This window comes from Artemia sp. Qi Xiang Cuo, chromosome 3, assembly GCF_049724085.1.
Source record: "Artemia sp. Qi Xiang Cuo chromosome 3, ASM4972408v1, whole genome shotgun sequence".
In the NCBI taxonomy this organism is placed as follows: Eukaryota; Metazoa; Arthropoda; class Branchiopoda; order Anostraca; family Artemiidae; genus Artemia; species Artemia sp. Qi Xiang Cuo.
The window spans coordinates 92,158,634-92,180,413 of NC_142796.1; the positions used below are offsets into that span (position 1 = coordinate 92,158,634).

The window sequence follows — 21,780 nt, forward strand, 5'->3', positions numbered from 1 at the left end:
AAAGTATTATTATATTTGTAATCAGCATAAAAAAGGCATTAAATGGTATATTCACTTTATTTGTAAGTCAATAATATGATTTGGTAAAAATTTACCAAATGGCCTTAGTGTGCTTCACTATTATGTCTGGTGTTGCATATTTGACTAAAATTAAAAAAAAAACAATTAATGAGAAAACAAAAATTAAATTTCAGTTTACAAAGGTAAACAAAAATGATGAAAATAGTGGAACTTGACACATTCTGATTGGCTGTAATTGAAAATCCTAGACATTGGGTTCTAGAGTCTAGAACTCAATGTCTAGCCAAGTGCCTTGTCTAGCATGTCTAGCTAAGTGCTGAATATTACTTGTGAATGGTTGTTCCCTAGACATTGAATTCTGGCTAGATATAGGATTATAGCTAGACACGCTTTTGAATGCTGCTTACTTGACAGGTCTATACCTAATGAATTTTGACAAAACAACATTATGCCTTAATTTTCAGTTCTCAGTTTCTTTTTTTCTGGTGTTGGTTTTGAAAATACAATTTCTGTTATCTGAGTAGGCTAAAATTTTAGGCCATATCATTTTTTTTTCTAAAATTATGTTTTTGTAGATCTTAAAACCTCTTAAATTAGTAATGAGCAAAGTTGTAATGCTGAGAATACTTTTCTTGCACTTCATTTAAGCAACAGATCTATTTTGAAAGGTTTCACTTTTATAAAACAAAGATTTTTGAACAGTTTAAATACCATAAATGCAATGAAAACACAATGCATTTGGTATCAATGCATAATTGGGGCTATTGAGAAAGAAACAATATTGAAAAGAAACATTTACCCAGATGGTAAAATTCAGGACAAGGTACTTTTCACTATCTAGGAAATTGGTAAGGTCTAGAAAATAAAAGATTTCATTAGTAATGAATCCAGGGCCAAAAACATACTCTGGAAATTTATTGCCAAGCTTCCATGTTAACCTCCTTTTGATTCCTATGTCTTAGAAGTTTACCTACTTGATAGGTCTATATCTTTTAAAATTTTCACAAAACAACAGATTACCTTAGTTTTCAGTTATCAGTCCCTATTTCACTGATTTTAGTCCTGAAAATGCCATTCCTGTTATCTGAGTAAAATTTTAAGCCATATCAATGTTTTTTTTTCTAGAACAAAGCTATCTAGCTATGCTAGAAGCTGTCTTTAGCTATCTAGAACAAAACAAATAACTATGAATTATCAGTTTACTTGAGATATACTGATACTTATTCCTTAAAGTTTTGATGATTTTTTATTTATGAAAGTAAGAAAAGTGAAAACATTTAAAATGTATTTTGTTTTCAATAAAGTGCAAACTATGTTCTGGTTTTGAGAAGCCATGGGGGTTATCAGTCCTACTCATATTAATTTTGGCTTGTTGTGAGTTAGACTTGGCTATAACTTAGAGGATCCTCAGTGCCTTTAGGGAAACATCCCTGTTATGGCACTCTCTAGATGGCTGTCAATTGGGTCATCAAGTCTTGTTTCTCTGATACTTGGGTATATGAAATTCTGCAATTGTAATTTCTGTTCATTTTGAGTTTCATTTATTTATTGATAATGATTTGTGGTGGTTTTGTACTTTGAAGATTATTTGACTTTATTTCTGCTCATTCTTGGCTTAATGGAGCTCTACTTTTCTTTGAAAAACTTGTTTTGTGGAGAAAGTTCCTTAAATTAATTTTTTTTTTTTATTGATAGTCTTTTTCATGGAAAAAGTAATATTTTACATCTTTTCAATTTTTATTATAAGAATCTATAGTATGTGTTGTTATTTGTATGTTGGAGAAACTTTTTCAAAAATTTTAATCCTGACAAAGACAATATTTTTTTATTGAATTTTATAGCTTCTGAAGTGGACCTGAAAAAATAAAACTATATCATTCCCAAAAGTTTCTATCTATGCTCTTTGACAACCTGGATACACTTACACTCTTTATTTATTTAAATTGAAAGAGCAGAGGTAGTAATAGTTGTATCTTAATTACCTTAATTCACACTTCAGAGCAAAATAAGGTCCAATGTTGGATCTGTTTGGCTCCATTGCTGAGAAGGCAGTTAAAACACAATTTACACAAAAATATAAAAAGAACAGCCCAGTGACACACCTTCTAACTAAGAATGTGCTAGGATAGATACAATTTCAGCCCACTTGGTAACATTGACCACAGATAAGTATGATCAAGGAAACCATTCTTCTGTAGTTTAGAGTAGACAACACCGCTGCACAGCATCAATTTCTGATAGAGTATGCAAGTTGGTTGGGTATGACAAGCAGCCAGGGGCATCCCAGAGGGGGGACAGGGAGGGGTGCACTGCCCCCCAACTTTTTTGACATTGGGTAAAATTTTTGCTGAGCAAAAATTTTGGCAGAAATTTAGCAAAATTCTTGATTTCTACAGAAAATTCAGCATAAATCAGGTAGCAATTCTGTAAAATTTACAAAGATCGCCCCCGCCCCCCCAATAAAATGAGCCTCAGGACACCCTTGAAACCAGCATCCTAGCACAACTCTGTTGTATGTACACATATATCAATCACTATTTATGAGACACCGATGATGGACAGTTCCAGTTGTATCTTGAAGGTTTGGCTTCCCATACTTTGTCAAGTCTCCTTTTAAAAACTTCAGCTGATGTTGAAGACACTGTCTCCTTGCTTAAGCAGTTCCAATTGTTAATGTCCCTGTGGCTAAAGAAATGTTGTCTGATTCTACTTTTAACTTGGGGCTTATGAAGCTTCTTAGAATGACCTTGTGTTTGTCTTTTGTCAGGTAAATGGTTAAAGAACTGATTTTGGGGTTGGTCAACAAATTTATATGTGAATAGCATGTCAGTCCGCTTGCATCAGAAGATGGGAATTTTAGGTTAGATAGCCTTTCACCATATGGTTTCTCACCAAGTCCAGAGATGCACTTGGTGGCCCTCCTTTGTACACCTTCAATCAACTGTATATCACCCTTGTAAAAAGGACCAGCAAGGCAGGTTCTAAAATCAAAAACTGGTCTCACAAGTACCTTGTAAAGCTTCAAGAAGACTCTGTGTGATCAATTTGTGCAGAATATTCATGGAACTTCAGAAGATTATCTATTGTGACTCCCAGGTCCCTGCCACTGGTGCAAGTTTGGAGGGGAATGGGGGATGATGTCTGGTTATCATTTGTAGTGTATTGGTGCAGAGGATTATTGTGAACAAAATGAATGGTGGTGTATTTTGATATGTTAAAAGAGAGAAACCACCTATCTGCCCTATCTGGTCAAGGTCAGATTGTATTGATGGTTTATCAGGTACACCAAATAGTTTGGATTCATCAGCATAAAGGGTTAAGTGGTTGTTGACTTCAGTAATCATATCATTTATATTAAGAAGAAACAGTATGGGTCCCAAAACTGTTCCCTGGGGAACACTACTTAGAACATTACAGGGCTGGGAGTAGATACATTTGCTATCTGTTGTGAAGAGCTGTACTGTCTTGAGATCTACCAGTCAGGAAGCCAGTCTACTAATTCATAGTGGATTCCTGCTGCTATTAGCTTAAAACAAAGCCAATTATGTGGGACATTATTGAATGCTTTGGCTAGGTCTAAAAGAATCAAATTGACAGGAAGGCCTTTGTCCAGTAGCTGGGTAACTTGTTTGTAGTTATCTAAAAGGTTAGTTTCTACAGACTGTCCTGGGAGAAAGCTGTGCTGCCTGTTGGAGATAATTTCATTAGTAACAAGGTGTTGAAGAAGTGCAGCATTAACAATCTTCTCAAGGACTTTTGCAACAGGAGACGTGAGGCTGATAGGTCTATGATTTTCAGCTTTGGATTTATCCCCCTTTTTAAAGGTAGGTGTGATATAGGCTAGTTTCCATTGGGAGGGGAGATACTTATGACGAAAGGAATGTTGAAAAAGTATAGATAGTGCAGGGGCAATTTCACAAGCAGCTTCTTTTAGCAGACAAGGATGAATGTTATAAGGACCAGCATTTTTTTTTATAACCAGACTTTTGATGTTTTTTAACCATAGTAGCAATAACTGTAATGCAACTCATTTCCTTCTGGATGTTGTTCTTTAAGTTGGGAATGAGAACATTATCAGGTTCATTTGTGAAGACTGATGCAAATTGCTCATTTAGAAGATCTGCTATATTTTGTGTGCCAATGACTTCATTTTGGTCACTTGTTGTTAAGTGTTTTATGGATCTCCAGTTGGGATCTCTGCTTGATTAAATAAACAAAAACAAGTTTTTTAAACTGAAAGTAAGGAGCAACATTAAAACTTAAAACAAACAGAAATTATTCCATATATGAAAGGGGCTGTCCCCTCCTCAATGCCTCGCTCTTTACGCTAAAGTTTTTTATTGTTTTAAAAAATAAAGTTGTGAGACAGAGTCAAACTTTAGCATAAAGAGCGAGGTGTTGAGGAGGGGACAGCCCCTTTCATATACAGAATAATTTCTGTTCGTTTTAAGTTTTAATGTTGCTCCTTACTTTCAGTTTAAAAAACTTGTTTTTTTTTATTTAATTTCTGATCGTTTTTTAGTTAATGCAGCTTTTATTTTGGCTCACCGTCATTGAATAAGTAAACAAAATTTGCATAAAATTTTTACTTTTCTTTTGCTAAATGGCTGTCTCTAAATTTGATTCTGACATAATTTACAAATTAACTTACATAACAAACTTCTATATTTGTACATTTTTCTTCTGGCAAAAAATACAAAGTTGCAGATTTTTGCAGATATGGGCTTGAAACCTATGTAATAGGGTTTTTTGATATGCTGAATCTGACGGTGTGATTTTCATTAAAATTCTTTCACTTGTAGGGGATGTTTCCCCCCTCTTTAAAAAATCAGGTAAATTTTCTCAGGCTTGTAGCCTTTGATGAGTAATACTAAACTTAATAAAATTTTATATATTTAGAATCAGCATTATAAGCCCATTCTTTTGATACATATATTAACATCAAAATTCCGTTTTTTAAAAGTTTTGATTACTATTGAGCTGTATCACTTGTTTTTTTTATTACATATATGTTATTATGTATATGAGGGGGTTCTCCCCTTAGTTAATACCAGGCTCTTTACATTAAAAGTTAAAAAATTTTTTAATTCACAAACCCCTGAATCACAAAGGCCATTTAAATAGAATAGATAGCTCTTTTGAAAGCACTAAAAAAACTTTAGTGTAAAGAGTGAGAATAGACTTGGGGGAGAACCCCCTCATATACGTAATAATTTCTGTTTGTTTTAAGTTCTAATGTTGCTTCTTACTTTCAGTTGAAAAAACTTGTTTTTTTTAATTTAATTTCTGATCGTTTTTTAAATAATGCTTGGAAATCTGGCAGCCTCTTCATAGAAATGTCCTTTACCCCAAAGAAACACCCTCCACGGAAAGATTCTCCCAAGTAACCCCCTCCTCCAGCCCCCCCCTCCCCACCAGAAAAAATCCTTCCTGTAAATGTCTGTATACTTCCCGATAACCAATATAATATGTAAGTAATAGGCAAAGTTCATATCTTGCAGCCCTTCCCTTGGGAACTATGGGGGATTAAGTCATCCTAAAAGACATAGTTAAAAGATTTTTGACTATGCTGAACAAAATGGCTATCTCAAAATTTTAATTGGGTGACTTTGAGAAGAAAATGAGCAGGGGAGGGGGCCTAGTTGCCCTCCATTTTTTTGGTCACTTAAAAAGGGCACTAGAACTTTTAATTTCTGTTCCAATGAGCCCTCCTACGATATTCTAGGACCACTGGGTCAATACGGTTACCCCTGAGGAAAAGAAAAAAACAAAGCAAATAAACACACATCCATGATCTTTCTTCTGGCAAAAAATGTAAAATTCAACATTTCTGTAGATAAGAGATTGAAACCTCTACAGTAGGGTTCTCTAATAGGCTGAATGTGATGGTGTGATTTTCATTAAGGTTCTATAACTTTTAAGGGGGTCTTTCCCCCTGTTTTCGAAAATCAGCCAAATTTTCTCAGGCACGTAACTTTTGATGGGTAAGATTAAACTTGATGAAACTTCTATTTTTGAAATCAGAATTAAAATCTGATTTTTTTGATGTATCTATTGGTATCAAAATTCCGTTTTTTAGAGTTTTGGTTACCATTGAGCTGGGTTGCTCCTTACTTACAGTTTATTACCACAAACTGTTTGATACATAATTCCAGAATTTTTTAGGGTTCAACTTACTTTGGTTGGCTAGTCTTGTCTCAAAATTACGGTACAGTTGTTTAGTGAGATTCCTTAATTTATTTCATGCTTTGACATATTTTTCATAATGGGCTAGCTTATCCTTTTTTCGCCAGTGGCATTTCATTAAGTTTCTTTGTTGTCTTATGCCAGCTGTCATGTTTGGTAAGGTCTTTGGTGTGGGGATAAAACTTTTTATTGTGTTCTGTTGCCGACTTTCCATGAGTAGAGCCTAGAATTTCTCCCACTGCTTGTTGATCCCCTCCCCTGGAGGGTCAACTCCCAGTTAATCTGCATCAATGTGACCCTAATTGCCTCATAGTCTGTAAATATCTTTTTTATGTCTATTTCTTGCTTTGTGTCTATGGATAACTAATTCATTGGCAAGGTGGTTACTTTTCTCCAATAGGCAGGAGATAATTTATCCTTTGGATCAGTTCACTATTGTTAACAAAGACTAGGTCAAGTAATGTTGGTTGCTGGTGGGGCAAAAACGTGTTGGTTGGTTGATTGCTTGGAAGGCAGAGAGATCATGAATACAATCAATAAAAAGACTAATGGTGGATGAACTACAAGTAACTGGGTTATATGGAAAACCTTCTTTCCATGAGATATTAGAAAAATTGAAGTCACCTCCTATAAGATAATCTCCTTTGAAATTTTCTATGGCTTTCCAGAACATATTTGAGAGCGCAAACTTGGTATCAATGAAGGAGGGTGCTGAGGGACTACAGTATACACATCCAATCCTGGTTTGGCATAGGTCTTGGCCTTGTTCTGTGATTTCAAACCAAATGGCCTCCACAGATGGAAGGCTAGATTCTATATGAAGTTCCTGGACAATATATGCTGCTTTTATATAAGCTAGGAAGCTATGCTTGCATTCTTTTGATGAGAGGTTAGAGATGATTTGGTAACCAGGCAATTGAATATGTGTATCTTCTAACCTACTCTTGGTATTCTTAGGGCTCACTTTGGTAAGTAGAACCAGATCATAATCTTTATGGTAAATTAGACTTTTTAATTCATTTATTTTGTTAGTAATTTCATCTACATTGGCTAATGTAAGAAGTTTTTAATCTAAATTGGCCAATAAGAAGTCTAAAGTCTGAACTTGATATCTGGTCCTTGTTCCTCATGTTCTGTATGCATAGAATCAGTAGATTGGCAGAGAGAATGGTCATTGATGCTGGACTGGCTAACTGAAGTTTCTGATGTGGTACACCTTTCAAACAAGGATAGTAGAGTAAAATATGGAGGCATATAAACACTTTTATTATCATCATAACTATTAACACTATTTACAACATATGGCAGCTTTACATTTGCATGGGTGGTGGGGTGCACATTTCTGCAACACACAGTGCTCTGTTTTTTGGAAATATTTTTCCATTACAAATAGCGAGGTCTTTTTCTCCAGCGGTAACTCTTACTTTCAGCTCTTCAACAAGTGTATTATGTCTAGTTCTGTCTTCTCTTGACATGTCCCTATAAAACTAGATGTCTGACTTTAATAATGGTATGCTTAATCAAAATTGTAGGCATGGTGAAAAGTAGAGAGAAAGGTCTTTGAACTGATTCACTGGCAATAGTTTGCTTAGGGGGTAGACGTTTTAAGTTGGAGATGGAACAGATGGTAGGCTGTGCTGGGACTCTAAAAAGTTTTGAACATAAGTATTATCATCTGTTGTCACAGGAATGCCATAAGCAACTAGATTTTTTTTTCTGCTGCTCTCTATTTATTTCATTGCACACTAGTGTTCTTAAGTTTGTTTGCACTTGGTGGCTGATGTCTGTTCTTAGAGTCTTTGTTTCAGCCTTTACAGTATCAGATGCAATTTCTTTAACTTTGGTGACGTTACACTTTGATTCTACTGCAAGTTCAATTGTATCAACTTTGGTTTTAATTGCTTCTATGTTGCTGTTCAGTCCTTCAGATAGTGTGCTCATTTGCTGGAATAGACTCATTTGTAAGCATGAAATTGCGTTTGTAACAATTTGGGCTACATCATCCACAGTAGCAGCAACTGAATTATCTTGGGTTTCAGGTGGATTGGCAGTACATAGAATACACAACCATTGGCAACCTATTTTTGATGTCATTTTATTAAGTAGGTTGTATTCTTCAGCACTTAGCTTAAGACAGGTTGCACACAGCCATCTTCCACACTTATCACAATTAATTGCCTCTGCAGCATCATCTAGACCAATACTACAGGCAGCACAGCTATCTTTATCCTTGCATGGGCTTGCTCACACTCGTTTATTGCCTTTAGGTGGCATTACAGCTTGATTTCTTTAATATTTGGCTTCCAACAAATAAAAATCCAATATTGGTGAAAAAAAAAGAAGCAGCAACAAACATAATGAGCACTGGCAATCCTGCAAGTTTCGAAAAAGGAAAAGCGCTTGATTCACTGAAACTGGAGGATTTGTCTACAAAAAAAGTAAATAAAGGAAGAACTCAACAAGGATGAATTTTGTTTTAAATACACAAAAATTCGAAATACAATCGCCGAAAAATACCCGAAAAACGACTACGTCAATGTTGTCTATGGTGCTATGGAAATATATCAATTGGTTATATTTGACAACTGTGGATTTTGCAAATCCGCAATTTTAGAAGAAATAGATGCAGGTGAAATGTCAGATTTATTGTTTACTTACGATTAATCCTATCCTTTCCCCCTTTCCCAATAAGTATCTTTCTAAAATTTATCATAGAATTCGTTCTGGAACAAATGGACTAAATTTCCTTGCATTCTCATATAAGCTTTCTAATTCAAGTGGTTCAATTCCCCTGTCCCCTCTTTGCAGGCATTGTAATATGAATAATGAAACAATTGACCATTGCCTATTTGAATGTAATATGCTGACGTCTGCACACCATACCTTGCTTTGTAAACTGTTAAAATACCTCAAACACCACAAAATCCCACTATCAGCCAAGAGCCTAGCCAACTACACCTGCACACAGAGTATAGAAATCGACACCTATCATCTTATATTTGAATTCCTAGAGTCGAAAGATCTGCTGAAAGATATCTGAATATATCTAATAAATATGAGGCAATCAAGCCAGTAGCTCTGTAGCCCACAGAGTGAAGCAAAAGGAAAAGGGCTAAATAGTGTTACTGAAAAGCCTGCCTGCTGTTAAATAGAAGAAGGAAGTTTACAAGAGAAGTAAAAAAAGGAGACAAAGGGTGAATTCCCAAGGGGTTTGAAACAAAAAAAATTAACTTTCTTCTAAGTCCAGGTAAGTTAAATAAAACACTAAGAAGGACCACTTAAAATGAGACTGAATGTTAATATAGGTAGATAAGATTCAAATTCATTTAATTCAAAAACAAGACAGCTCTCGTGGGCAGAGCCCAAATATGATGTCTCTTAGTCATAATTATCAAAATAAAGTTGTATGATAAAACTTCGTCAGGATAAATAAACTAAAGGATAAAAACACTTGAGATTGAGAATAAAATTATCTGATAAAACTTCGTCAGGATAAAAATAAACTAAACAATAAAAACACTAGAGATCATTGTAATATTTGACAAAGCTTGGCACAAAGCTTTTACTATCATGCATGGTGTTACAGTGGACTGGGGTTAGTTTCGGAACCTTCTCAGCCACTTCCCTGGAGGGACAAGATCTTATAGGGACAAAAGGTGGGGGAAGGAATGATCGGTAGATGGGATGTTGAAGGAGGGAGGAGCCAAATCTTTGGCATAATTTTTCTCGGCGGGAAGAAAGGGATTCAAGTTTAAAGTCCTTGAGGTAAAAGGAGTAAGGTAGAGGGGAACCACCATAAATGATTTGCAGTGATCTCTTCTGAACTCGTTCTATTTTATCAATTTCATCCTGGGTAAGGGCAAAGTGCCAAACCGGACAAGCATATTCAACTAAGGGGCAGATGAAAGTGTGAAATATTAGTTTCAGCTTATCCTTAGGAACTCAAAATTTTTTCAGTGTTTTTAGCATTTGGATTGTGCCGTTAGCTTTTTTTACAATTGTCTTTGTATTCTCCCGCCATGAGAGGTCAGAAGAAATCACCACACCAAGTAAAGTTATTTTATGGCTTATTAGCTTGGAAGCGATAGGAGGTTTGAAAGACGGTTGAGTTTTCTGAAGAAAAGAAAATGTTGTGACCAAGCATTTGTCTTTATTCACAACCATGTTTAGTTCAGCCGCCTCTGAGGTAACTTGGTCGATGAAACCAGCAGCATTGCTCTTCAAATCCTTAGATACGATTTCCGTTAAGGACAAGTCGTCAACGTATTTCCATCTGTCCCCCAGCTCAGCAGCAATTTCATTTATCATGAGGAGGAAGCCCAGCAGCCAAATCACAGTTCCTTGTGGAATTCCACAAAAAACTGGTAGAGAAGTGGAAAATTGGTCCTTATACTTCACAGTTTGCTCTCTATTTGTTAAGAAGCTCTTGATGGTTTTAATAATAAAGCTGGGTATATTTTTTTCCGCCATTTTTTCCAAAAGGATTTTGTGATCAACAAGGTCAAATGCTTTTTTGAAATCAATTGCAATTAAATTTATCCATTTTCCAGGTTCATTCAGGTGTTTTAAAATTAAATCAATTAAATTAACGAGGTATTGAACTTTCGAACACTTAGGGATGTTACCAAATTGCTTTCGATCAGTTACTTTCAAAAGATATTTTTTCAGCCATGCGGCAACAAAGCTTTCGTATATTCTGCTAAAAACTGACGTAACTGTGATTGGCCGGACACCGGAGAAATCATTAGCTGCTCCTTTTTTTGGAATAGGAGTAATAAACCCTTTCGTCCATTTCTTTGGAAAATATCCTGTTTTTGTTATATTATTGAAAATTACCTGAAGGGGAAATGATAATTCTTTAGCAAATGCTTTAATGAGAGCAACTGGTATGTCAAAAGGGGCAACGGAAGTTCTTTTTAACGAAGAGAGTTTACGGATTATAATTGCCGATGAAATATCAGCAATTAAATTATCATCTGAAGGAGTAGTTAAACTTACTGGAGGATCCTCGGGTGGAAGAGGGGGGTAAGATTGCACAATTGAAGCAAAATGGGCATTTAAATCATTTGCGGTTTTCTCTAGATGCTCATCCTTCATGAAGTCAACTGGTTGAGAACTTTTGCCAGCCATACTTTTTACTTTACTGAAAAACTGTGACGCTTTTGGACTCCAAAAGATGCTCAACGTCACTTTCATAGTAATTTGCTTGTGCCTTTTTGATTTTCCATTTTATTTGGTTTGCCAACTGTTTTTCTTGGTTCACTTGACCTTTTCATATAAGGCGCAATTTATGTTTTATAAGTTTCTTTATTTTTCAATTTATGTATGGTTTATCACTAGAACAGAATTTAGTCTTATGTTCGGGAAAGCACTCGAGAAATTTTGAATTTAACTTATTATGGAATTCTTCTACTTGGGAATCCAAGTCTTTAGCTGAAGATACCGTAACCCAGTTTTCTCCCTCTATTCAGTCACCGATTTGCAGCAGATCATGATCAGTGATCAGTCGTGAAGAAACATTGGTTACTAAATATTTAATTTTTACTTTTTCCAAGGGGTTCCACTGTAACATATAACGATAACTTCCACCACGTGGGGCTAGTTTACTTGGAGTCCGGTAATATTCCGAAAAATTTGCCAGGATTACATCCAGAGAAGTATTCCCCTTAGTTGTTGGGAAATCGACTGGAGTTTTAAGGTTAAGTGACCTGGCCAGCGATTTGCTATCAAGTTCGTCAGTATCTCCTAGCATTACTACTCCAAAATATGGGTGAGTTCTCTGGACATAATCTGCCGTTTCCTGCAGCTTCTCCCAAAAAGCTTTTTTTGCTGCAGCGGGCTGACCAGGTGAATAATAGAAAACGCATATTGCTATGGCAGAGAGTGACCTAGGGAGTCGCTGTGGTTGGGCTGTAGTGGAAAGCATAAATCAAAATGCCTTTTGATTTATTTTTAAGCAACATTTTGTTTTAAAGCATAATAGGCCAATTGCATAATTGTGGAGGATTGACATGCCTAATATTTCTAAAGACATACTGGCTGGATCATTCTACTATGCTGAGCAAAATGGCTGTCTCAAAATTTTGACTTGATGCATTTGGAAAAAAATGGGTTTAAGAGAAGGGCTGCTAGCCTTCCAATCTCTTTTTACTCTTAATTAATTAAAAAAAAACTTTCCACATAGTACGGTTCTTAAAGAGAAGTAAGAACTCTATTAGACCAAAAACTAATAAAAATTGAACCAAACACTTTGCCAAGCGTGGAACTACTACTATTCAGTATTAATAAATAAGTCAAACCCAACACGAATACAAATCACAATAAATAACCAATTCAAACTCAAAACGAGCTGAAATTAACTTGAGTTGGGCTCAAAACCCCTATGCCTTCCCAAGGCCAGAACAAAATTTGCACTTTACTGAAAATATAAATGTTTTTACTATTATAACTTTAATAAATCAAATAATATTAATATTTTGATTACTAAATATCAGTATATGTATATTAAACTGACAATGCACATTCATTTGTATTTTTTCAGTAAAGTGCAAATTTTCGAAGTTTCTATGACAACTCCTTTGATACAAAGTGCCTGGGTATGGAGAAGAAAAAATAAATAATACATTGTGCCCACATCATTCTTTACTTAGGCAGTGCTAACGCGCTGCCTATGAAAAGGCCACTAGAATTTTCAATTGTGAATCAAATTAGGTCCTTTAAAAGTTTCAATGATATTTCTAGCTATTATAAAGTGGTGCTGCCTATGGTATTTCTTATATGCTCCTTTGAAAACCTGCAGGCATACAGTCTTTGTTTAATTGAAACTCCTAAGCATTTCCTATAAGTTTCATCTTAATACCCTTAGCATCATTAGTTACAGTAACTATAGTGATAGTATTAAAAGTAAACATATAGTGCCTTGTGGCTAGTTCAAAGTCCCCCACAACTTATCCTTAAGGGTCTAAATTAGTAATATAAATTGCTCTTCATATATTGTTTTGCTACCTTTTTGAAAGTCCACATGCTCATAGTTTGTTTTGATTTAGTTCAACATCTGTCTAAATATTCCTTAAAAGCTTCACCTTAATACCCTTTGCTTGTGCAGTAGCAATAGTTGTAGCAGTATGTGCATATCAGCTTTGGCTTCTTCAACATCCCCTTCAACAAATCCTTAAAGTTTCAGCTTAATACATACCATCAACTGTTTCTGAAGCATTTCCAATGTGTTCACATGACAACCTTTGTGGGCATAGTGTGTTTTGAATTAGTTCCATACAGTTTCTATATATCCAAAAATTTTCCCCTTAATATCCTTAGTTTTAATAGCAGTAGCAATAGTATTAACAGTAAAATTAATTCTAATGGCCTAAGCTTTAGTGGCAGTAGTAGTAATAGAAGTATTAATAATAGTAACAGTAGCTGTAATATGAGTAGAAGCAGTAGCATTAGGATGCAAATATTTTCTTTTGGTTAGTTCAACATCCCTCACAACAAGCCCTGTTAGTTTCAACCTCACTAACCAAACTGTTCCTAAGATATTGCTGTTACACACTTTTGACAACCTGCATACAGAGTTTGTGTGCTGATTCAGTTCATCTTCTTCCCTCAAAATTTCTTAAAAATTTCACCTTCACACCCTTAGGCATAGTTGTAATAGTAGTCACAGTAGCAGTAGTATTGATATTACTAGTAATAGTATTGAATAGAAGTAGTACTATTTGCAGCAGTAGCATTAACCTATTGCCTTTTGGTCAGTAGAACATCCCTCTCATCAAGTCCTGGATGTTTCAACTTAATACAATTAGCTTTTACTATGACATTTGTGATATGTCCTTTTGACAACTTGTATGTTCATATACTTCTTGAAATTTTCATCTCAATGCTCTTAGCCCTACAAGTAGTTGCAATAGAAGTAGTAGTAGTAGTAATAAATGTAGCAGTAACAGTAGTATTAGCAGTAGTGTGCAAATATTGCATTTCGGTGAGATGAACTTCCCCTTTAAGTATTATCTGAAAGTTCCAACTTAATACCCAAATCAATTGTTGATATAAGCTATTTTAAGAATTTGCATGCACATGCACATTCTTTTGATTTAGTTCAAATTTCCCCTTAATACTATTACCTTAAATTACCTTGAATCACATTGTCCAGCAAAATAAGAACAAAATTATGGAGTATAACTGGAGTACTATGGTAATAGTAGTGGTAGTAGTTGTAGTAGTATTGGTAGCATGCAAATATTGCCTTTTTGATTATCTCCCTTATTATTTCCTGAATTTTCCTAATTAATATACTTAGTTATTCCTGCGTTGCACCCTTTTGACAATGTGTATACACATAACATGTTTTGATTTAGTTAAAACTCCCGTCAACAATCTCTGAAAGTCCCACTGAATACCCTTCATCTTCTGGGAAAGTAAAGTTAAAACATGCCTGCCTTTCTTAATAACATATACTAGGTGTAAATAATGAACAAATTGCTTAACTTACAGCCCCTGTGCTGAGGACTGTAGGGAGTTCGACATCCCTAAAAACATAATTACTGGGCCTTTGAACAAGGCAGAACAAAATAACCCTCTTAAATTTTTGGGGGAATGACAGGCTTGGGGTGAGGGGGCTGACTGCCCTCTAATCAGTTTTGACTCTTAGAAAGGGCACTAAAACTTCCAATGTCTAATCAATGGAGCTCCACAGTCCTGGAGGGCTGTGGAGAGGGGGTTGTCATCCTCAAAGACATAATTCCTGGACCTTTCAAATAGATTGAACAAAATGGCTGTTTCCAAATTTGATGGGATGTTTTTGAGGAAATGATGGGCATGGGATGGGGGTTAGTTGCACTCTAGACACTTTCAACGATTATAAAGGGTACTAGCCCTTTCAATTTCCAATTGAATGAGTCCTTTTCGAAGTTTCTATGACATCTCCTTTGATACAAAGTGCCCTGGTCTAAAACCAAAGAAAAACTTTGTGCCCACATTGCTCTTTACTTAGGCAGCTACATTGGGCTACCTATGATTTAGGAAATATATTTGCAGATCTTTGAAACATCAAACATTGGGATTGAGCAAAGTTGTGAAGCCGCCCTGGCAGGAGATGCACTCCTGTTAGGGAAGGTGACAGCCGGTGAATGAGCCTTCCCAGATATTATAATCCCCCTGAAGATCATATCTTAGAATGTTCAATCAATAAAAGCAGATCCAACCAAGATACTAGTTTCAAATGAGATGCAGAAGATCTCAAATTGTGGTATATCAACTATTATTAGCACATCAAATGAGCCATGCCACCTGTATTATTCAGGAGTAGCTGACAACTCTGGTCTGCATGGAGTAGTTTTTCTCCTTTCTGATGCTGCAAATTGTGCCCTTATTGTGTGGGATCCAGTATCTCCAAGACTTGCTAGAGCAAAGTTTAGAGGATAAAAGACTAATCTCACAGTCATATATGCATACACCCTAACCTTTAATGCAACAGATGAGACAAAGTTTGTGTTTTATAACAACCTGAAATGACTTCAGATGCAATTTCTGTCCTGAGACTTCCTTGTTCTTGCTGGAGATTGGATTGCCAGAGTTGGATCAAAGGATGACTCAACTCAATTTGTAGTAGGCCCTTTTGGCCTAAGAACCCATTGTGGGGATGGTGAAAGGCTCACTAGTCTTGCTCTAGATAAGAATTTAGTCATCTGCAATACAATGTTCCAGCACAAGAAAAGTTATTTGATCTCGTGATACTCCAATGATGGAGTTACCAAAGCCCAGGTAGACTATGTACTTGTCAAGTCTAGATTCAAAGGGTTTGGTGCTGGATTCCTGCTCATATCTTGGTGCTAACACAGGCTCCAAGTTTGGTTCTGATCATAACCTGATAATCACTAGAATTCAACTTCAGTTATCCACCAAGCATAAAAGCAATATACCTCCCAGAATAGATGTCATAGGTTTGAATAACCCTGTAGCCATGGCTATGTTCCACCTGGCCTTGTCAAATAGGTTCAGCCCCCTGTCTACTGTGAATGAAGAAGAAAACGCCAAGGAGCTTCACTATACGGCCCTCCAAAGGTAAAAGTACGTATCTACACTTTTCATTATTTCGATAAATCACGGCTCAAAGTTTGAGTACTTTTGAGAGCTTCAAATACGGTTTACGGTGAAACTGGACACTGGCTAATTCTGGAAATTAGTTAAATAGGTAAACAAATATGGGGATTTCATATTTTTAAGTAAAATTTTCTATTATTACTGCCCCGAAGCCTGAAACAGTAGATACGTACTTTTACCATTGGACCGTTACTCATATAAAGAGGCGCTCTCAAAAGGTAAAAGTGCGTATATGACATATACGTACTTTTACCTTTGACTTGAGACTCGAATTCGAATGAAGTCCCAAAGGTAAAAGTCTGTATAAAACATAAAACGCACTTTTACTCTGCCCAAAACCCCGTATCTATGACGTATACCGAAGGTAAAACCACGTATGAAGCATGTACAACAAGTCATTTTTTTATTCAAATAATTAGAAGTTAAAAAATAAAAAAAATAAAAAGAAATCACTGAAATACTGCAGGCAGCTAAGAAACACAGCCGTGCTTCAGCAAATCGACAGAAGCTGTTGATGAAGGCATAGTGCGCCAAAATGTACGGCGATTCTCATTCATAAAAGGTACAAATTTTTCTAAGATGGCCTTTTTCTTTTCTGGCTTTACCCCCCTTGCGCCAAGAATTGGATCTGGCAAAGGATACTTTGCCTCTTTGATTGTACTAACCAGCTTTTTTGGCACAAAACTTACTCTTTTCTTCACCCTCAGGGCTAGTTTTATAGAACAGTTCTGTTTTTCCCTTCTTAAAACAGACCTCACTGAACTCATCAATGGTCACGCCCAAGTTCTTCATGACGATGCCAGGAGCTTTTAAGCTTTTCCACTGGCAAAAGTCTTCTATGTCCATTTTCACGACTTTCGTGAATTTTCTACTTTTTTCTATGGTGTCGCACAAATCCTCAAAGTCAAGAACATCCCTTTTTCGAATTCGAGACTCAATCGATCCGTGTATGGAGTCAGCCCCCATGTGCGTATGGCCTTTCACTAGATACTTGATACGAATCGTTTCAGGTCCTCCTTCACTGTTGACTATCAGTACAAATTCACTAAAAATTGTCCAATTTTTGTTCTGGGCACAGCAATTGTCAGTATAAAAAATGAAGTGCAAGATATCCCTCTTCATCTTTAAGACCTTGTGGAAGGCACTACCTATATCAGGTGCATCACGTCCTTGTCGAGATTCGTTCCAAACAACGCAAAGGTTCTGGTTTTGTTGGGTGGCCTTAACGGGGGTAAACGTGTCATTAAAACACACGAGTCTTGATAGAAAAAAGGCCTCCTTTCTGCTGTGCATGATGGGAAGCAATAACACTTTTTGTAGGTCCACGGTGAACAACATGGTAGTTGAATCTTTTTCGTATTTCTGCTTATCTTCAGAAAATGCTTTTGAAACCTGTTCAACAAGATCTATGTGCTTTCTGTACAGTTCAGTCTCTTTCTCGGTTGCCTCACCATTTGTACCAGGAGTTCTCGCAGCCCCTACTTTCTCTTTTAATAGTGTGCAAATGTCACAGCTGTCACTTTGGGGCATGCACAATGATACTTTCATACCATTAAGAATCTTCCTATATGTCTCATCACAGATTTTATTTGCTGGATATTTTTCATTAAAGTCTTCTGCCATAAATTTGTAGCTCAAATCACGAGAAAGGTACCGAACATTTGGAGCGTGAGCTCGACGATAGTGTGGAATTGCTGGCTGAAAGCTTTCAATGTGCTGCATCACAAGGCTTCGATCAACTTTGTTTGGTGGCCCTGCCACTTTATGGCCCCTTCCGTCCTTGAGCTCATTCCCAAGAGCATCCCTTTCAATTTTTGACTTGATTGTAAAAATCACTCTGTCATTCTTGCCTAATCTTAGACAACCAAGGAATGTAGACTTGCAAACTGGCAAGTTTTCAACTTTTGGGGTAAGTGTGGGGTCGTCAGTCGAATTTCTGGGAAGGCTGTACTTAACTGTAGTTTTTTTTCTACACGCAGCTTCTGGGGCAATAGTCCTTCTTTTAACTGGTAGGAATGTCAGCAAAGAAGCGAGCCACATTTGTCTTGATTTATATTCTTTGCTCCAACATGTGTCATAAATTTTCCTGAATTCTACACTGGAAAACTTCAAACATGAGTTTGTACATTTGTTAGATTTACAGCCAGGTTCGTCAGGAAATGGATACTTCTTAACATCTCTTTCAAATTTATCTTTTTCTGAGCGAACTCGTTTTGGAGTAAGGTCAACAATAGACCTTCCTTCTCCTCCACCATTTTCTTCACGTCTATTTTCTCTATCTTGTCCCACAGACCTTGCTGCTACAGTGTCAATTACACACATGACATGGTCTGAGGAATCAGGTTCACAAACAGCATTGTTGCTTTCATTAGATGGTTGATTGTCCAAATTTAGCTGGTCATCTTGGGTCTCATAAGCTGCTGCATCCGAAGCCGAATCTTCCAAGGGCAGGAAAGGATCGGTAGGAAAATGGATCAGATTGTACTCTGGATGATCTGATGTAAGATCATTACTGACCGAAAGAGGAACTAAATCTGTAAAGAGCTTTCTCCTCTTCTTCAAAGTTGTCTGCCTTTCATCATCAGAAGACCCAAATGTCCCTTCAACGTCCTCCCAGTCAATATCAGACTCATCACTATCACCTCTACTTAAATCTTCTTTTTCGAAGTCTTCATCAGCAAAGTGTTTTAACTGTGCCTTAGTTTTAGCTTCTCCATCAGTGGTGTCCCTTGATCGAGAATGTCCAGAAAAATTGGGTGATATGTCTGTTGTTTGATTTATCTGGATGATTTCTGGGGGGGAACAGGAACTAGCTCCTCGTTGCTCTTCACTGGAAGATGGCAAGTCTGTATTTGAAGTTGATGCCTCATTTGTACTTGCTTGACATGACAATGTCCTGAAAAATTGGAATTCTAAGAACTTGTTATCAACCTTGATTATCTCAGATGAAAGAGGGGGTTCTAGGGCTATTTTGATACATTTTTTTTTGTTTCTAAGGTAAGCAATATTTAGAGGCCCTCAATTTTTTCTCAATGTTGTAATAGTTGACCAAACTAATCCCTGATTATCTCAGGTGACAGAGAAGGTTCTAGGGGTTATTTTGATGCATCCCTTGTTTTTTATTTTATTTCAAAGGTAAGTCATGTTTGTAGGCAATACTAAAAAAATGGCTTTAGGTGGTTGGTTGGTAATTTGGTATGACGCTGCTCTCCTGTACTAATTCGACAGCTACATAGCTAGCTGTGTAAACTGGTTGTAGCGGGTCTGTTGTACCTACCTGGTAGTACAGATGGGGTTTTACCAGAGGGTTTAGGCCTACTTGGAGAAAAGGTTCCAAAATAGCATGAAGCAAAATTTTCTTACCTTAAATCTCTTTCCTTTTGTATAACCAACGCTCTCTGTAAATTTAGAAAGCCTCTTGACATTCTATGCCAGTACTCTTTCATAGCTCAGAGTTGCTGGTTGTTCAGCTCTGCTCTGGTAAACAAACAATGATGATTGTGCTGAATCATGACATATACGTACTTTGACCTTTGGTTTCCTTTCTCATTTTAATGTGCCGGCCAAAGGCAAAAGTACGTACCAAGGTGAAAGTACGTATCTACACAGATACGTACTTTTACCTTTGGATGCGCCCAGAAATTTTTCAGATACGTACTTTATCCATATCCTATTTCCGTTAATATTTGGACTAGAGCCTTCTTACATATACCATTCGATTCAGCACATTTTTTTTAGTATGGTGGTGGCATTAAGTCGAGAAGTGAAAAATTGTGCATATACGTACTTTTACCTTTGGAGGGCCGCATAGTTCTGTAGAGCAAAAGTGGAAGTAGTTTGTAGCAGCAATGCAGAAGTCAGCAAAAGAAGTCCTTGGTATGTCAAAACCAAAAAGAAAATGCTGAATCAGCCAAAGAACTATTATGTTAGCCAACAAATTGAGAGGTAGTAGTCAATCCGGACTTGTCCCAGTTAAAGATAGGAATGGGGTGGCAATTAGCGATAAGGAAAAAGCTAAAGCGAGATGGGCCGAACATTTTGAGAATTTGCTTAACCGAGATAGAGTTGCAGGTAAAAATATTGAGGAAAATTAAAAAGTTTGTGATACCTTGGATGTGAAGGAAGATTTGTTTTGTGAGGAGGAATTAGCAACAGTACTAAAAGGATTAAAGAATAATAAGGCTCCAGGTGCTGATAGGGTAGTAAATGAGTTTCTTAAATATGGTGGCTCTGAGGTTAGAAATAAGTTATTGAAAATTATGAATATGATTTTTGAAAAAGGGGAAGTACCTAACGATTTTAAGAAAACCTTAATTAAGCCACTTTATAAGAAAGATGATAAAAGTGAGTGTGGTAATTATCGTGGCATTAGTCTGGTCTCTGTAGGTAGCAAATTGCTTAGTAAAATGATACTTTTTAGACTGAGAGATGCCGTAGACAAAGTTTTAAGAGAAGAGCAGTGCGGTTTTAGAAAAGTTAGAGGATGTGTTGACCAAATTTACACTCTTAGGTTAATAATTGAGAAGTGCCTAAGTTTTCAAACACCTTTGGTCCTCAGTTTTATAGATTATGAGCAAGCGTTCGATTCTGTTGATAGAGGAGCTTTAGTAAAGGTTTTATCCTTGTATGGTATACCAGACAAATACATTGGAGTGATTAGTGCTATGTACGAGAATAACACTGCTGCGGTTAAGGTAGGAAATGAGGTTAGCAGCTGGTTTTGTATTAAATCAGGAGTTAAGCAGGGTTGTGTTCTATCCCCCTTTATATGGATTATTTTGATGGACTTTGTTTTAAGGAGCACAGGAAAGGCAATGGGAGACCACGGAATCAAATGGGGAGGAAAAGTTTCCTGGACTTGGATTATGCTGATGATTTAAGCATCCTAGATGAAAGTGTGAGCAAAATGAATGAAGTTTTAGAGGTTTTGCGAGTTCAGGGTGCTAGTATTGGTTTGAAAATTAATGTTAGGAAGACTAAGTCACTAAGGCTAGGAATAAGTGAAGATGAAAAGGTGACGTTGGGTAATGAAAAGATTGATCAGGTGGGAAGCTTCACTTACCTTGGTAGTATTATTAGTAAAGATGGTGGGAGCAGTGAAGATGTTAAAAATAGAATAGCCAAGGCTCAGGATGTTTTTTCACAGTTAAAAAAAGTCAGGAAGAATAGGAAGATAAGTCTGCAAACCAAGATTAGAATATTAGAAGCTACAGTGATGACAGCGGTCAAATATAGCTCTGAAGCATGGACGCTTCGAAAAGCGGATGAAGATTTGATAAATGTTTTCCAGAGAAATTGCTTAAGGATTGTTCTGGGTACCCGGCTGACTGACCTTATTTCAAACAATAGGCTATACGAAAAATGTGGTTCAATACCGCTTTCTAGGTCTATAATGAAAGAAAGGTTGAGGTGGTTAGGGCATGTTGTGCGGATGAAGGATGACAGATTGCCGAAGATTGTTCTTTTCGGCCA

General features: G+C 36.5%; 1 protein-coding gene across 3 annotated transcripts in view; it reads left to right on the forward strand.

The window, feature by feature from the left end:
• The window catches only part of LOC148954749 (uncharacterized), a 61,904-nt gene that overhangs the window by 2,956 nt on the left and 37,168 nt on the right, over window positions 1-21,780 (forward strand). The window contains exon 1 of one of the 3 annotated variants that reach the window (XM_089086721.1): window positions 6,980-7,175. The exons of the other annotated variants lie outside the window; for them this stretch is intronic. The gene's annotated coding sequence lies outside the window, so the exon portion shown is untranslated. Of the gene's footprint in view, window positions 1-6,979; window positions 7,176-21,780 lie in introns of those variants that run through there. 3 annotated transcript variants of the gene reach the window in all.